Source organism: Myotis nattereri, assembly GCF_964212035.1.
Source record: "Myotis nattereri genome assembly, chromosome: 10".
Lineage (NCBI taxonomy): Eukaryota > Metazoa > Chordata > Mammalia > Chiroptera > Vespertilionidae > Myotis > Myotis nattereri.
The window spans coordinates 41,630,013-41,648,602 of NC_138085.1; the positions used below are offsets into that span (position 1 = coordinate 41,630,013).

General features: G+C 40.0%; 1 protein-coding gene across 2 annotated transcripts in view; it reads right to left on the minus strand.

Annotated features, from left to right (window-relative positions):
• ZNF638 (zinc finger protein 638) overlaps positions 1-18,590 on the minus strand; it is a 107,406-nt gene that overhangs the window by 62,119 nt on the left and 26,697 nt on the right. The window lies entirely within an intron of this gene.

An 18,590-nucleotide genomic window follows, 5' to 3' on the forward strand; every position in this document is an offset into this window, starting at 1 on the left:
TAATTAAATTCCATATAACAATTAGACTATGCTTAAGGTTCTGCTGTTAAACAGTTGTTTCTTTTAAGATGCAAACTTGTCACCAATAACTTGACTACAGAGTCTGACAAAATAGTGTGCAATAGCATGTATTTGATTATAACATACAGAAAAATATGCAACAAAACCAATCACCTTTCTCTTGGATTCCCTCCAAGGTGAGCATAGAGACAAATATAGGGGTGGGCAAAAGTAGGTTTACAATTGTGAGTACATGAAACAGTTTATTCTTGTATTATTATTACATTATTTTACTTGTATTACACCTATAAACCTACTTTTGCCTACCCCTGTATATATGGACAATAATAATGATGAACTATAGTGTTATAGAGTACTGTACATGTACTTTACATGGACTGATTCATTTCTCACAACAACCCCGAGATATGCACACTTTTACAAGGATACTAAGGCACAGAGAAGTTAACACATTGCGGACCAGTAGTTTTATTACTGGCTTTAGTCAGTGGCCAGGTAAGTTTCTAATGAACTGGTACAAAAAACATTTTACATAAATGTTAAAGACATGCCTTAAAATTAAATAAGCATTGCATTTTGAAGTTATTTATTACATGTCCTTACAAGCTAATATCTTTTTAAAGTATGATACTTTGTAAAACACTGTGTAATATGAAGCGAGAATTATCTTGATCCAACTGCAATGTGTTAAGTAACTTACATAGATAAGTGGCCAGGCCAAGATGTGCATTCCAAGTATTTTGGCCCCATAATCCATGCTCTTAACTACCAGTAGATGTGAGCAAGAATATCTTGCAGTTCCCAGGCACTGTATTAGTTAAAACTGGTTGCTGCCCACCCCTTCGGAATGCAGCATAACTCACTCAAAGCCAGTTCTCAAAGAAATCGCACTTTAGCTATCATTCCAGGACCAAGGTCAGCGGTCAAAGGACTCGCTGGCCCTTTCAGTTAAAAGAAAAACAAACACAGACCATGCCTATTTCTATCAAGTCCCCCTACTTTGATATCCAATAGAAATGCAGGGTGGGAACATATGTGATGTTAATGAAATGGAGATTCAGCTGAGATATAGGCTTTATCTGATAACACTCTTCCTTCCAACCATCTCACAGGCTGCCACTACATTTAATTTTTATAAAAGGACATTCTTGCCACATCACCCTCTATTAAACAATCCAAGAGAATCTCATTCCTTTTATGTCGTAGTTTTATGTGGAAAGTATAATCAACCTAGTCAATTTCTACCCTCCTAATTTTACCAAACACTTATTCCAGCTAGGCCATTGTTCCTATTCCTCTCTTCTTTCCTCCCTTCATCTCTTCCAATCAAAACACATGAAGGAAACAACTTTGCCTTGACCTGATTTATTTGATTTTACTCATTCTTCAAGGTCAGTCTCCATTAAACCTTCCTTGACCACCAAGGCTCAGAGTGAGTCTTCCAACAAACTTTATTGCTTATACCATTTTCGGACTTGTACCTTTTACTATCTTGTTTTTGTGTTCATATGTATGCAGTCTTTTCCAACAACCTAGTCTCAATTGAAGGCATGCTCACTGTTGTCTTATCTCCCGAGGATATAACTCTACTCTTGTTATACCCTCAAATATTTGTTAAGCTATTTGCATTAATATCCAAAGTCCTCATACTTGACAAGGACTATTTTCAAATTAGAGTAAACACAAAAATACATTAAGTATTATGTAGGCTTCTAATTCACTAGGTGCAAGCAGCAGATACTAGTTACTAAACAATTATATCCAAATTTTCTGTAAATAATGTTCATTTATCACAAATTCCAGGTCTTTTTAAACAATCATAAATCATATGAACTGTACCTACCTTCTATAAAATAAAATACTTCTAAGAACAACTCTGTATTGACCCAGTCCTTAAAAATAATCACTTATGCAAGCAGTTTGTCATCCAGTTATACTCTTTCTGCACTATTTTCCTGAATTGGTGAAGATTCCTTTCACAGCTTCAGAAGCACAAACTTTTCCAAATATTGTTTCTCCCCCATAATAAACCAAAAAGGAACAGATTTCAATCAGTCATCTAATTACCACATAGAATTATGAACATGTATCATTAGAAATACTCACATTTCAAATTCCTTAACAATAAAAAAAACCTGTCTATGCACGTTAATATTCCCAGCACTGTTTTAACACTGATGTAAATATACATTAATAGACTGCAAGAGAGCAGCCCTTCATATGGTGTATTCTGCAGAAACCAGAGTCCTGTAAGACTGTAGGTCTTCTACAAAGGAGTTCCCTGGTTAAGAGAGTGTGAAATGCTCTTGTGCTACCCTTCTCAGAGGGGCACAATAACTATTGCATATTAAAGGCTCTGAGGTGCACTGGTGTTTACCAAAAACCTTTTTTCATTTTGCACTTCTCAATTTGAGTTTTCCTTCATGTGTATACCCAGGAGTGATATTTGGAGTATTTAGTAATTAGTAAAGCACAAGCAATGAATAATAACAGCAATATGAGCCCCTCCTTCGTCCACTGCCCTTAAGTTTTTAGTTGCTGTGCACAAGGTGATGGTAGGGCAGTCCTCAGGAAGAAAGTACTATGATGGTGAAAGTAGAAGTCCATCCACCTTCGGGGTAACAGCTATTTACAAATCATGGCAAAATTATTTCAATATTTTAACAACTGGCATATCTGTACCAGTGTGTAATCACTGAAACAGTCCTGAAAAGACACCAGTCTTTCACTCAACAGTCTAAAATATATACAAAGAATTAAAAGGCCTTTTCCTAACTAAAGAATTTCAACTATCAATAAGCAGAGGTTTGGCTTGTTTGCTTTTAGGAGCCTTAAAAAGCTCACCCAGACTTCCCATATCGTTAGTCCATTGTGAAATCTAATAGAATGAGGACAAAATTAACAGTCCTAGCTCCCCAAAGAGACCTCTCCCATCTCTCGGTAAGACAAATTAGAGGCCTGTTCAGCCATAGTTATTTATTAAGCATTCTGATTCCAGGACCTGCTAGCCAAAGATACGAAAATTTCTCTCTTGGCATGAATATCGTGGAAAATTCATCATTACACACAAATGTCACATTCAACAGGTATCCTCCACCAACCTCCTCTCTGAGAATAAGTTTATTTAATCCTCCTGTACTTTAAGCCAACACTTCTCCTAACCTTTATCCCAAGACTCCTTCCAAATTTCAGACTTTTAAGTCTAGCAGGTTTTATTTCCTTTTGTTTGTATTTAGTAACATTTTCAGACAGTAATTCACTAATATAGAATCATCAAACACCTTCTTACGCTATACCGTATCATTTCTAATCCAGGTAGAAAAGTTTCCAACAATGTAGTTCATCAAAACATCACTAACGAGAAATTATATAGCTATCTGCATTTCTATTCTCATTATAATGATGTAAATTTTAAATCAAAGCATGAAACACAATGTTGGGCATTAGCAAGAACTGACAAATACATTTTTGAAACTCTAATAAAAAGTCTGCCTACAATCTGTATTTCAAATAACACTATCTTCAATGGGTAAAAAACCGAAACGTAATCTATCTTCTTAATGAACGGAATTTAAGTATATTCATATTTCACTTGCATTATGTGTAATGCACATTTTTAATCATTTAGGTAAGTTACCGTTTAACCTTCTTACAGCTATCATTCCCATTCACTCCAAATGCTTTAAGTAAAAAGATGTTTATATTTATATTTCAACCTTTCTACTTATAAGGCATTATAAATTTTATTTTGCAATTCTATAATTCTGAAGCCTTATTTCTTCAAATCTAATTTAAGGCAAGCCCCACACCATCAATTTCCTTTTGTCACATCTTTTCTCCCCTTTCTCTTGTTTAGACCTACCAATGATGCCCCAGCATAAAACTACTTAATGCAAATACAAATACTAACACCTGATAGAAACAGGAATTTATGGCATTCTCAAATGATCCATGGGAATAAAATTCCAAAAATCAAGTATCAGGTCATTAAGGATATCTTTTAAATATATCAGAATAAATATATCAGAGTAATTTCAAATCCAGCTGTTATTCATACGATTAAAAGAAAAGTGTTGTTTTAGGTGAGGAAGTAGAAGGTCAGTAAACCAGAACAGATCTCTTCCTTCATAGAACTAACACTTACGTTTTAAAGATGGAGCTAATATTTCATAAAAAATTAAAGAAACCAAAATGATAAAATATAGTTAGAAATCTCCTGGAATTTTCCCTTTTCACACCTTTGTAATTAAGAGGATTTGCAGAAACTGGAAGTTGGCTGAATAAACTAAAGTATATCCATATTATGCATATGTAAAAAAAGGAATGCTACTATTCATCCCTGTTAAGATAGACCTTAAGGATAAGAACTAGCGGATGAAACAACTCTTCAAGTTATTTATATTAGCCTATGAACAAGAAATAAAATGCTGTTTAAAGATGAAATGCCCATACAATAGTATTATATATATAAATATGTAAACAGTATTAGTTCACGTCACCTATGTCTAGAGACAAGTTGGTTTGAGTAATATAATAGAGTTCTAGGTATTCCAAATCTACTATTAGAAGTAAAGAAACCAAAGGCGGTTTTTTTTTGCCAACAATGGCATTTACTAATTTGATAGTAAGTTTAAATATTGCTAGTATCACAGAATTTATATAATCAAGGTAGCAAGTGATAGCCATATATTCAGAACACATGCTTAATATAGTAAATATAATTTTCATTATCCAGAACTATTAAAGAATATGCCATTTTCTGGATAACTAATAGTTAAAAAATATTAATCCTTTACATTTCAATTTAAATTTTTAAAACAAATACTTCCTAACAATGGGCTACAATAAGGAATTTTAAATTTTTCATTTTTCTTGTTCTTCCAGCCATGCAATATACACCCTTCACTGCCTTAGGGAGAAATACTGCTTAATTTTTTTTTAATCAACTGAGGTTCTAAATGAAAAATATTTTTCAGACACAGAGCACAGGCCACAATATTGAAAGGCTTTTAATGGCTAGGCTTGGGAGGCACACGGAAAAAAGGATGTGTCTGAGCAGGGGATAGGAGTAGGTGGTGGGTAAGGAAGTTTGATGAAGCAAGACTAGCAAATATATTTGCTGTGGAAGCTAAATGGCAGTTTTATAAGGATTTATTACCTCTCCTCTCTACTTTTTTACGTAAACATTTCCAAAATAAAAAGTTGAAATGCTAAATATTAAGTATTACATTAATAGAAAACAAAAACAGGAGTATAAAACCAACACAACTTCATACTTCTCAATCTACCATTATCACACCAATCTAACAAAAGCCAAAATCAGCTAACTTGTTATGATTAATGTATAAATAACAAATGCAGATTTAAATAAAAAAATCTCATTTTAGTTAATTATTCCCTACACCTGTCCTTCCCACCTAACTTACTGACTTACCCATTACTAAACAGTTTCATATGCTACTCTTTTCGTTTCAATATACCTTTTTGGTGAACAAAACTAATTTGTGAAACAAAGAAAGTAAAATTAAGCAAAACAAGCAAATGGTTCTTCATAAGAAATCTCTGATTAAGAATTAGGTTATGCCACACCCAAGAAAATAAACCCTGTCTTTTGAGAATACTGACATAACGTAAAAACAATGTGAGGAACCAGCGAGACAAAGGTAACTTTGACAAAGGCATTAACACCTGAAAACAACTAAAATAAACACAACCATTCATTATTAAACATTTTTCATTTAACTCCAAAAGCTCTGGCCATAAAGAGGTTCATTTAGCTAGGGGAATTTACAAGAGCCAACTTATGAACTTGGAAAAATCTGGGTTGAGATCTGAGTTCTTAATTATTAACTCCTTTGAAAACAATTGCAGTTAAGTAGTATTAACCCTTTAAAATAAATTTTATTCCTGATGATATAAGAAACATAAGCTTGTTATAGAAAACAAAGAAGTAGTAAGAAATCCTTAGCAATAAAACCATCACCTAGAGTGAACAAATATTTTGATATGTCTTCTAGTTCTGTGTACATGCATGGATGGTAAGGGAAGAAGAGTACACCAAACTTTATTGTATAAAATTAGAACTATACTATTTACCATTTTCAATCAACATTTTATTTTCCTATATTTAATATTTTTCAGGCCCTAGCCAGGTAAGTTCAGTTGGTTAGAGCATCATCCCGATATACCAAGGATGAGGGTTTGATCTCCAGTCAGGGCACATACAAGAAGCAACCAATGAATGCATACATAAGTGGAACAACAAATTCATGTTTTTCTCTCCTCCCTCTCCCTTCTGCTCTTTCTCTAAAATAAAATAAAAAGTAATAAAAAAAATTTTCAAAAACAGGACACTTAATAGCCACAACACATTGGGAACTCCTGAAATTTGTTTTATTATTTGACAAGTAACAGTTAAAAATTCTTTTTATGTCCTTTTAGGAACTAAAACATATATACACTGAAGCAAAAAATATTCAGTAAAATGCCAACCATAAAAGTTGTTTCAGAAATACCTCGTAGAAACTGAGTTCTTAAGACAGACATGAAAAAATAATTTGATGGACTAAAAAGATATCACCATTAGGTCCCATGAGGTATTTCTGAGTTATACAATCAAGAACTGCTTGTGATTTTGATGTACTCTTTCAGAAGAAAAAGAATCCTTCCTTTTCTTTAGATATTAGTTTAAAAAAAAATCTAAAATCTATAAATCTAAGTGTTGTCAAAAATTAAATAGCCAGATCATAATGGCTCCATTAAATTTAAAATAAAGAGATTTATAGCAATTCCTACACTTTTTATAGCATGTCATGGTTTAAAAAGCACTTTAATATTCATTATCTCATTTGAGCCTCACAACAACCCTGTAAGCAAGGGCATCCCAGTTTACAAATTAAGTAAGACCTTGGAACCAAGTGGTGAGATCATAACTAGAACCTTAACTCTCAGTGTTCTTTCCATGCTGTGTTCTAGATATTTTAAATTTAAATTTATTTTATAGCTTTCCTTTTCTAATTATAAAAAATATATGTTCATAACCACCATCCCCCAAAAGAAAAATAATCCTCATGACATAGAGAAGAACAAAAAGATTTGTATAATCTTACCACAAAGGGAAAACTATCATTAACATCATTTTCCTAGGTATATACCCACATATCTCAATCAGTACTGCTTTGTTAGAGCAGTGGTTCTCAACCTTCCTAATGCCGCGACCCATTAATATAGTTCCTCATGTTGTGGTGACCCCCAACCATAATTTTATTTTTGTTGCTACTTCATAACTGTAATTTTGCTACTGTTATGAATTGTAATGTAAATATCTGATATGCAGGATGTATTTTCATTGTTACAAATTGAACATAATTAAAGCATATTGATTAATCACAAAAACAATATGTAATTATATATGTGTTTTCCGATGGTCTTAGGCGACCCGTGCTGCGACCCACAGGTTGAGAACCGCTGTGTTAGAGCGACTTTATCTCAGAATAAATAAATCCATGTTTGCACCTAAGAATGAAGGTATTACACTAGTTAATAATACAAGAGTACATATCTTCTATGCTTTCCTCAGTTTAAGTGGCACTCAGTCTGCTAATTTCTTCTAGTGTATAGATAGATCCACTTAGCCAACTCTTTTCTACCACATTTTGTACCGAGATCTCAGTTTTGGGATAGCTAGGAGAAAAGGGAGAACTACAAAATGTATGTAAATCACAAAAGGTATGCAAATCATAATTCTGAAGGTGCCATTAAGTGTGGATAGAGTATCATTCTGTATATTAAAATGCCAAAAGTGTGGTGCCTCAAGGAAATTGTCAAAGAAACAATAAGCAGACAATTAGACACATTATTTGATAACATGAAGGGCATCACAAACTTCACTACCTGGAAAGACTGATAAATGTGATTTCAGATGAGAAAGGAAATGGAATATCAACTTGCTAATGACAGGAACAAATTACCACAGAACCATGCATTAACAACCCCATAAGCACTGATTTAATAGTTAACATTTCCAGGAAGACAACTTTTTGATAAACAGGATAAATGAGTACAATCAGATATATACTTTTTTTAGGGTCATATGAACTGCACATGCCTATATATACTTTTTTTAGGGTCATAATTGTATTCATAGTAAATAATGCCCAGGGATGTGCACTGGTTCTGCTAACTTTGCTACCCTCAACAAATATAATACATCAGTCCAAGAAAAACTACTTGATCATTTGGAATAAAGAAATCTTTCACCCTAACCGGTTTGGCTCAGTGGATAGAGCGTCAGCCTGTGGACCAAAGGATCCTGGGTTCGATTCCCATCAAGGGCATGTATCTCAGTTGCAGGCTTCTCCCTGGCCCAGGCCCTGGTTGGGGCTCATGCAGGAGGCAACCAATTGATGTGTTTCTCTCTCATCGATATTTCTCTCTGTCTTTCCCTCTCTCTTCCACTCTCTCTAAAAATCAATGGAAAAACATCCTAGGGTGAAGATTAAAAAAAAAAAAAATCAGGAATGGGAAAAGTGATGGATGCTGATAAAATTCAAATATTGTTGACAGCATATTTATGATTTTAGTGAGAAAGCACAAAACTGAAACAAAATGTAGTCAATACAAAAGAGATAAGCAAGACCAAGAGGTAACTACAGTACTGAAGACATTCAGCTATCCAGTTCCAATGGTTCCTGAAGTCTAACTGCATACTTGCCATGCCTGCCATTTGGTTGTTCACTTCTTTCATGAAATGCACAATACAAAAAATGTTCCCATTTGCCTACAGTAGGTTTCCAAAATCTTTAATTATGGATGAAGTGCCAAATGTCTTAAACTCTTTACAAGGTACAAAAGAGCATATTTAGTATGTTACTTGTGTATAAGAAATGGAAATAAGGAAACACATATCTGTTTATGGTTACAAAAAAATGCATAGGTAGGATAACATAGAAAACAATAAAGCTGGTTAGCTGTAGAAGTAATAGAAAGGCTTTTTAAAAGGGGGAATATTTCATGGAGTACATCTTATTACATAGTTTTGACTCTGAAAAAATGTTAACAATCTACATTTTTTTAAAATTAAAACAAGAATGGGAAAAAGGGAAAAATCTAAAATTAAAAGCATACTAATTCAATCATTTTTGGAATGAATACTTTAACCCACTGAAGGGGAAAAAGGAAACTAATGTGCCTGGCCAGTGTGGCTCAGCTGTGGCTTGAGCATCACCCCATGCACCAAGAGGTCACCTGTTTGATTCCAGGTCATGGCACATGCCTAGTTTTGGGACCTGATCACCAGTAAAGGGCGTGAATGAGTCAACTGACATTTCTATCTGTTCCTCTCTAAAATCAATAAAAACATTTAAAAAAAAAAAAAACCCTAATGCAAGTTAGTTATAAAACCATTATTTGATTTATATACCCTCAATTTAGGGGTAGCTAGGAGAAAGGGGAGAGCTACAAACAAATTCTTATCTTTTTTAGTGTTTTTGTGGGATTTGGTGGGGGTTTTTTGGTAGTGGTATAGGTAAAATAATTCTGAAATTACTTTAGATATAAGATTGAGCAAGTAAATGTTTTGATAGTGTGAGAGCCATGGTTCTCACTGTGGAAGACAAAACATATAGATATAAAATAGGAGCAAGAAAGAAAGAACAGGATAGCAGTAAATTATAAACCTTATATACCACTGAGAAAACCAGGGGTTCTTAACTCCATACCAATAGAGCAATGTATTTGTAGAGAGACAGCTTAGATGGAGAATCATCATTTTTGTAACCATCATAATAAAGATTGATTTAGGTAAGAATCATCTGTGCATGTTAAGTCCAGAGTGAAATTTTGATGAAGAGTAGAACAGTTGCATAATCCTAAAATGTCTTTCCACAAGTCAATTAATTCAAGCAGGTGAGGGTGGGGGGAGAAATCAAACACTTTGATATTCTTCAAAAATGTCAATTTCACAGATAACGAAAGGTTATGGAAATATTCCAGAATAAAGAAGACTAAAGAGACATGACAACTAAAGGCAATTATTTAATCCTAGACTGATCCTGTACTGAGGGATGGGGTGGGGGGGGGGGACAAAAAGAGAAACTGATATGAAGTACATTATTGGGTCAATTAACAAAATCAGAATATGGTAAATTAAAGATTTTTATTAATGTTAAATTTATGGAGATAGTAACTATACTATGACTAAGAAAGAAAATATTCTATTCTTAGAAAATAAACTAGAGTAGAGGAGCACAATGTAGGCAACTTCTCTCAAATAGTCCGGAGGGAGGGGCAGATGTGTGTGATGTGGTGTGTGTGTATGTGTGTGTGTGTGTGTATGTGTGGGTGGATGTGTGTGTAGAACAATAGAGGGAAGAAAAAGAGCGAAACCTACAGGGAATTCCTGTCAGCCAGGGCTTTACTTCATTCAAAAATAGTTAATGGCCCAAACTTTTAAATCCAACACTGGACTACCTAATCTACCTAACTTCTTAGTTATATACCAGTGGCCCGGTGCACAAAATTTGTGCACATTAAAAGGGATTAGAGCCGTAACTGGTTTGGCTCAGTGGATAGCGTCGGCCTGCGGACTGAAAGGTCCCAGGTTCAATTCCGGTCAAGGGCATGTTCCTTGATTGCAGACGCATCCCCAGTGGGAGGTGTGCAGGAGGTGGCTGATCGATGTTTCTCTCTCATCAATGTTTCTAACTCTCTCTCTCTCTCCCTTCCTCTCTGTAAAAAACCAATAAAATATATTTTTAAAAAGGGGATTAGAGGAAATATTTTAATATTGCTATTTGCCCTTTCACTATAATAGAAGTGTCAGAGAGGAAAGAAAATTAGTAAAATGTGTATGAAAATCTCCCCCCTGTCAGAGTCTAGGGGGCGCCGCGGGACCTAGAGTCAAGTTCATGCCGACCCACACGCACCTCAAAATCACGTGAGACCCAGACCTGGCCGGCCCCACCCACATTGGGCAAGGCCCAGACCTGGCCAGCCCCACCCCCTTCAAGCCCCTGGGCTGGCGCTGGGGGCAGAGATGTGAGCCTCGTGTCCCCGGGCTGGCACCGGGCGGGGGATGGGATGCAGCCTCACTCAAGTCCCCAATGCTGCAAGTCCCTGCCCACCAGCACTTGCTGTGCACGCAGCCTCCTGATTGGTCGTTACACATGAGGGCGTCATGACCATTAGCACATCAGCTCTTTATTATATAGACTAGAGGCCCAATGCACGAAATTCATGCACAGTGGGTAAGGGGGGGTCCCTCAGCCTGGCCTGCACTCTCTCCAATCCGGGATCCCTAGGGGGATGTCCGACTGCCTCTTGCAATCCGGGACCGCTGGCTCCTAACCGCTCGCCTGCCTGATCACCCCTAACCCCTCTACCTGCCTGCCTGATCGCCCCTAACCGCCTGTGCTTTGCCCTGCACCTGGGACCCAGGATTCCCTCCCTCTAGCCGGCCGCAGGCCCAGGGGACCATGGGTGGGCGGCTTTGCCCGGACCGTGGTTCAGGCGGCTTGTCCTCTCCCGGGCTGCAGCCTGGCTGGTGGTCCCCATTCCTCTCTCCCCAGTGTTGAGTGTCTGAGTAGTTCTGGCACTAGGACCATTTGCATATTAGCTCTTTATTATATAGGATGATATACTAAGTCAAAAAAATGACTGGACTATAAGCAAGTATGGCAGCAGGAAGGAAACCTCCAATATGGTAAAGAACATCAGCCTTAAGCAAATATCTGGATTTGGCCCTTCCCCCCCCCCATCATGCTCACTCCCTAACTATTGACTGTTAGTCAGCCCATTATGCAATGCATAATAATCTGATTTTGGGGAAATTTCCAATGATCTAAAGACACCCGCCCTTTAGGAGGGGTGCCACTGAATGACTTCATGCAAAAGTGGTTAACTCCCATAAATAAAATTTAACACTAATGTAGCACAGTATTTTTAAAAAACACAAACCCTAACTAGATTCAGTGTTTTAATTCTGGTCCTGTTGCTTGCTAAAAATGTCACCCCAAGCAAATTAGTTAACCCATGCCTCAGTTTGATCATGTGAAAAATGGGAATAAAAACAATACCCACTTAAGAATGTTGATGTGAAGAATAATTAAAACTATACCTCCTGATATACCACAGGTGCTCAAAACATGTTAGACAGTAAGCAAAATGCTTTATTTAAGAAGCAGGTAGGAATTTGTTCCTTTTAAGACTCAGATAATTTTTGAAATTTCCAATATGGTAGTAGAAACAAACACATTTATTATACACACACGTGTGTGGTATATGAGACACATTGGGAAATTTGAGTACTGAATGATTACATAACATTAAGGAATTATTATTTTAGGTGTGTTAAGCATGTTTTTCTCTAAATATTTAGAAGAAAACTTCTGAACTACATATTTATGAATGATATAGGATCTGCTTTTAAAAAATAAGGTGGAAAGTAGAGACAAGATTGACCATTAGCTTGTAATTTTTAATGCTGGATGATAGGTATACGGGTAGTGAATCATTGTATTATGCTTTAGTATATGTTTAGAATTTTTCCATAATATGTTTAAGTAAAAAAATTCAAAACAAAAGGAAGTTGGAAATATTTGCTCATTAGCAGGGACAATAGGGCAATTAGTTTAAAGTTTAAGAAAATGAAGACTGCAGAAATGAGGCAGAAAAAAAGTATGAAAGCTTTAACAAGACTGGAACAATATACATATTTTGGTATTTAAGGGGTTCAAGAGTTAAAAAATAACCCAAAATGTAGGTACGCCAAGGTCACCACTAAGAAAATATCAAAATATGTGTATCTTAAAACTTTCTATGTTCCCCAAACCTTCTTTCAAAACAAAATCTTAGAAAGTAACCCTCACTGATCTCTATAGCTTTGCTTTATTTCTAACACCTCACCTTTTTCCTTACCGTCTTCCTTTTCATTATTCTCTTTTTATCTTCCATAAATCTATTTACTTCCCATTTTAATTTTCAACCACAAATACAGATCCCAGGACATAAAACTGAAGCTATGAGAGAGCCAGTCAAGCTGGATACAAAGAGGTACTTACCAGCTTTCCACAAATACAACTACTTTCTGTTTTGGAGGACCTCTACACTACATGTCAACACTCAATAGCTTGTTTTTACACAAAACAGCCCAAATTATCTTACCAGGCACCCATACTGGAAGCACTGTGTCTTAGTACGTACAGCATTTTACTAAGAATTTGGAAAGATTTATCTAAACCTTCACCAATATGCACTTAGTTATGTAGAAGGAGTAGAATTTGGACTCCAATTGTCTGTCCTGTGTTCTTATCCTGCCTCTGCAACTACCAGCTGAGATCATTCACTCTAATTGTGAGTATCTAATACATACTTGGACACTGGGACAGATACAAAGGTGAACATAACACTCACATAAATAAATGGTTACAATGTTTTGATAAGTGCTCCAAAAGTTTATCAATTTAACCTAAATTCCTTAAGTCCCTTTAATTAAAAGGGAGTACCCACAGGTTGCAATTTTGTGTCAAAAGAAAAAGACGCTAAAGATCTGTAATAAAAGTAACAGCTGACATTTATTCAACAGCTCCTACGATCCAGGAATAGAAGCTTTCCCTACACTGTCTCAATCCTCACAACAATGCCAAGTAGGTAGTAGTAATCACCATTTTGCAGAAAAGGAAACAAATTCAGAAAGACTAAAATAACTTACTCCCAATCTCACACATATATTAAGAGGAAAAACAGGGATTCGAATCCAGATCTTCTGATTCCAAAGCCTATTATCTCTCCACTAAACTATTTCTCTCATTTTCTTTCATTACATGAAAACAAAATTTCCAGAGATCACCTTCTTAAGCGCACAGAAGAGAAAAAGCTTTAAGGCAGCCAGGAAATACAAAGTCATCTCTGAGATCATATGAAGTGTTTTTTTAAACCAAATTATCTGATATATACAGCCTCCATAATGAAAGATGACATGCAAGAGATTGAAGAACTATTAATATAACCAATATTCAAAGTAATAGACATGTGACATAAATAACTAGTTAATACAAATGAGTATGAAATTCTGTGATTTCTTCCAACTGCTTTATCTTTACCCTTACCTGCTTGAACATGAACAACCAAGGAGGAAATGGCCCAGTTCAGTGTAATGTGTTATCATGTTGAGCCCATTTAAGAATTTAAAAGTGCATATTACAGTGTATGAAAATACAAAATAATGCGTCATGAAATGCTGTCAAATTTTTAAAAATGCAACGTAAGCCCACTAAGTGTTGAATAACTAAACATCAACAAAATTTAAAGCTATGTTGAAATAATGTAAATTATGCGTTTTTTCTGTATAAACTTCATTAATTAATCTTTTTTAAAAATATATGTCATTGATTTTTTCCAGAGAGGAAGGGAGAGGCATAGAGAGTCAGAAATATGGATGGGAGAGAAACATCAATGAGTCGCCTCCTGCACACCCCCTACTGGGGATGTGCCCGCAACCCAGGTACATGCCCTTGACCGGAATCGAACCCAGGGACCTTCAGTCTGCAGGCCGACGCTCTATCCACTGAGCCAAACCGGTTAGGCATTAATTAATCTTTTTTAAAAAAAATCTTTTTCCAGTTAATCAATGTGAATGGCAAATTTGAACCAGTGTTAAAATAAATTAACTCTTTTACATCACATAAAGAAAAAAGAAACATTTGTGTGTGTGTGTGTGCACAATTCCAAAGCTCGTTAGCAAAAGCATTTGAACTAACATAAATCGCCGGATCCTGGTAACAAATTTTTCTTCAGACCTCCTTCCGATTAAATCGGCATTCCCCCCCTCCGCCCCCCCCAGAATGCTGCCAAACACTAACATTTAAGCTTCACAAAAATTAGCGGGATGCCGCCTTCACTATGTCTAATCCAACGCAAGATTTTGTAGGACTACGTCTCCTTCGTTCGCATTTACCTCTAACAACAAAAAGGCAAGTTTCAAACGTCCCCCAAGATTGATGCGTGTGGCTCCCATTTCCCCCCATCTTTAACAGAAGGGGGCCCGAGGCAGGCGTCACCCAAAAATAACACGCGAAGGAGCCGTACTCAAGATCCCCCCGAAAGATGCGGAGAGAAACATCAGAGCCATGGACGCGCGCTCCGTGCCCCGCACCGCGGTGACCATGTCTTTGCTCCCACACCCGCACCGGGCAGCGTGAGAAACACCGACGGCCCAGGCCGCCGGGTCCGGCCAGTTCCCTTCCGCCCCGATTCCCGCAGCCCCGGCCCGGACCAGGCTCTTCTCTCCCCGCGCTTCTTGCACAACGTCGCGGGCGCCAAGGCTCAGCTCAAGCTCCGCCGCCCCTGCAGGCCCAACGGGGACGCTCCCTCCCTCCGCGGCGGGGCTCACCCCCGCTCGCTCCGGCTGTCAGGCCCCAGGCCCGGCGCGCTCCCGGCAGGCCCGGCGTCTGTGGGGAAGGGGCCGCCGCGGCCTTGGCAAAGGGTTGTCTCTCTTTCCTCCGCCCCGTGCAACGGCGTCAGGCGGCTCTTTCTGCAGCACGGTCCTCGCACGGGTGCCCGACGCGGCCCTCCGGGGCGGCGAGGGGAGCCGACGCGGTCGTAGGGGTGCCCAGCTTCCCTCCCCATCCCGGGGGTCCCCCAGCCGCCTCCCGCCCCCTCCGTCTGCCCGCCGCCATTTTGTGCGCAGCCGCTGCGACACATACAATAGTCGGCCAGGATCTCCGAGGAAAGGCTCAGGACCCCCGCGCTACGGGCTCCCGCCCTCCAACCCCCGAGTCCCCACAAGGCAGCGGTCCTACCTATGCCGAACCGACTACCAGCCGGATCCCATTTGCGCCCCACACAGTTTACCACTGAGCCTCCAGTCTCGACACCGACGAAGCCGCCGCCTCCACGGCGCTGCACGCATGCGCGCCTACAGGGCCTCGGCGACGCCGTCCCGGCTCCCGGCGCCTGCGTACAGCCCGCACCACGCTCGCCCGTAGGCACGAAAAAGGAGCGTGCTTCCAGAAGGGGTCGCTCTTGCATCTGCTCAGGCATCTGGTAAAACTAAAGCACCAGCCAGTGTCAATACCTAGGCCTCAGATCCAGAGACAGAGAAGCATGGATCAGACAGATCAGACCGACGGTCAACCCTCAGAGGGAAGGCAGGGGAGGGTGGGGGTCAGGGGGAGAGATCAACCAAAGGTCTTACATGCGAGCATATAAGCCTAAGCAATGGACACAGACACCAGGGGGGTAAGCGCATGTGGGGGAGGGGGGAGGAGAATGTGGGGATAAGGACACATATGTAATAACTTAATAAAGAAATTTAAAAAATGCACTCCTAGAAAAAGAAACCCAATAAATGTTCTCTAAATAAAATACATACATACATACATACATATATACATCCATCCATACATACCTAGGCTGTTCTGTGGCAGTCCTGCCCAAATCGCGGGCATCTCTAACCTGTATTATTATCTCACCTCTTCCGTGATCTTTCCTTGATTAGAGCAGTGGTTCTCAACCTTCCTAATGCCGCGACCCTTTAATACAGTTCCTCGTGCTGTGGTGACCCCCAATTTCATTGTTACAAATTGAACATAATTAAAGCATAGTGATTAATCACAAAAACAATATGTAATTATATATGTGTTCTCCGATGGTCTTAGGCGACCCCTGTGAAAGGGTCGTTCGACCCCCAAAGGAGTCGCGACCCGAAGGTTGAGAACCACTGACTTAGAGCCCTATATCCGGTTGGCTCAGTGGATAGAGTGGCGGTCTGCGGACTAAAGGGTCACAAGTTTGATTCTGGTCAAGGGCACATCCCCAGTAGGAGGTGTGCAGGAGGCAGCTGATCGATGTTTCTCTCCATCGATGTATCTAGCTCTTTATCCCTCTCCCTTCCTCTCTGTAAAAAATCAATCCTATCTAATAAAAGAGAAACATGGTAATTGGCATACGACCGCTACCCTTCCCATTGGCTAATCAGGGCGATATGCAAATTAACTGCCAGCCAAGATGGCAGCTGGCAGCCAGGCAGCTTGAAACTAACATGAGGCTTGCTTGCTTCAGTGACAGAGGACTCCAACGTTCCCGCCTGCCTTGCCGGCCTCTGAGCCTGCAGTCTGAAACATTGTAACAAATATAGAAGATAAACAAAACCCCAGAAACCAGCTTTCAGTGAGCCGGGATCTCACAGCTGGAGTTGATACACAGTTTCGATTGTAGAACCTAAACAAACCAGGTACCTGCTTTCAGGAGTGGAGGCCTAAGAGCTGGAGCCTCAGAGCTAAAGCTGGCCCAGAATTAAAAAAAAAGAAAGAAAGAAAGGAGCAGTTGGGAGCTTCAGTCCCAGCCTGAAAACAGCCCTCAGCCCCTCACCCAGACTGGCCAGGCACCCCAGTGGGGACCCCCACCCTGAAGGGTGTATGACCAGCTGCAAACAGCCCTTAGCCCCTCATCCAGGCTGGCCAGGCACCCCAGTGGGGACCCCCAGCCTGATCCGGGACACCCTTCAGGGCAAACCAGCCAGCCCCCACCCATGCACCAGGCCTCTATTCTATATAGTAAAAGTATAGTAATATGCCTCCCAGCACTGGGATCAGCGGAGCCGCGAGGTCTCCCAGCACCGGGATCAGCATGACAGGGAGCAGCGCCCAAACCCCCTGATCGCCCTGTGGCTCTGTGTGTGACAGGGGGCAGGGTCATAACCTCCCTATCGGCCCTGCTCTGTTCCTGACAGGGGAAGGCGCCCCAACCTCCTGATCACCCTGCGGCTCTGTGTGTGACAGGGTACGGCACCCCAACCCCCCACCCCCCACCCCACGGGCCCTGCTCTGTGTGTGACAGGGTAGAGCCATAACCTCCCCATCGGCCCTGCCCTGTGAGAGTGGCGGCGCCCCAACCCCCTGATCGGCCCTGCTCTGTGGGTGATAGAGGGCGGCGCCCCAACCCCCCCCCCCCCACGGGCCCTGCTCTGTGTGTGATGGGGTAGAGCCATAACCTCCCCATCGGCCCTGCCCTGAGTGTGACAGGGGACCATACCCCAACCCCCGAATCGGCCCTACCCTGAGCATGACTGAGGGTGGCATCGCAACCTCCCAATCCGCCCTGCTCTGTGCATGACAGGGGGCGGTGCCCCAATTCCCCAATCGGCCCTGCTCTGAGCCCGACCAGGGGCTGCACCTAGGGATTAGGCCTGCCCTCTGCCACCCGGGAGCAGGCCTAAGCCAGCAGGTCGTTATCTCCCTAGGGGTCCCAGACTGCGAGAGGGCACAGGCCGGGCTGAGGGACCCCTCCTCCCCCCCGAGTGCACAAATTTTTGTGCACCGGGCCTCTAGTAAAATATATTTTTTAAAAAACACACACACATTAAATTAGATAATATTCACCTGGCAGCTGATGCCATGCTTCACATGGTTAAGATTTTACCTGCCTTTATCCTTTCCCCTTGTACTTTGCTTTGGTTTGCTTGTTTTTGCATCCCTAGCACATATCAGAGCCACTCAAAATGTCAGGACATTAGAATCCAATGAAAACTTATTCAGTTAAGAGCTTAACCACTGTCAAAGTCCTTTCATATG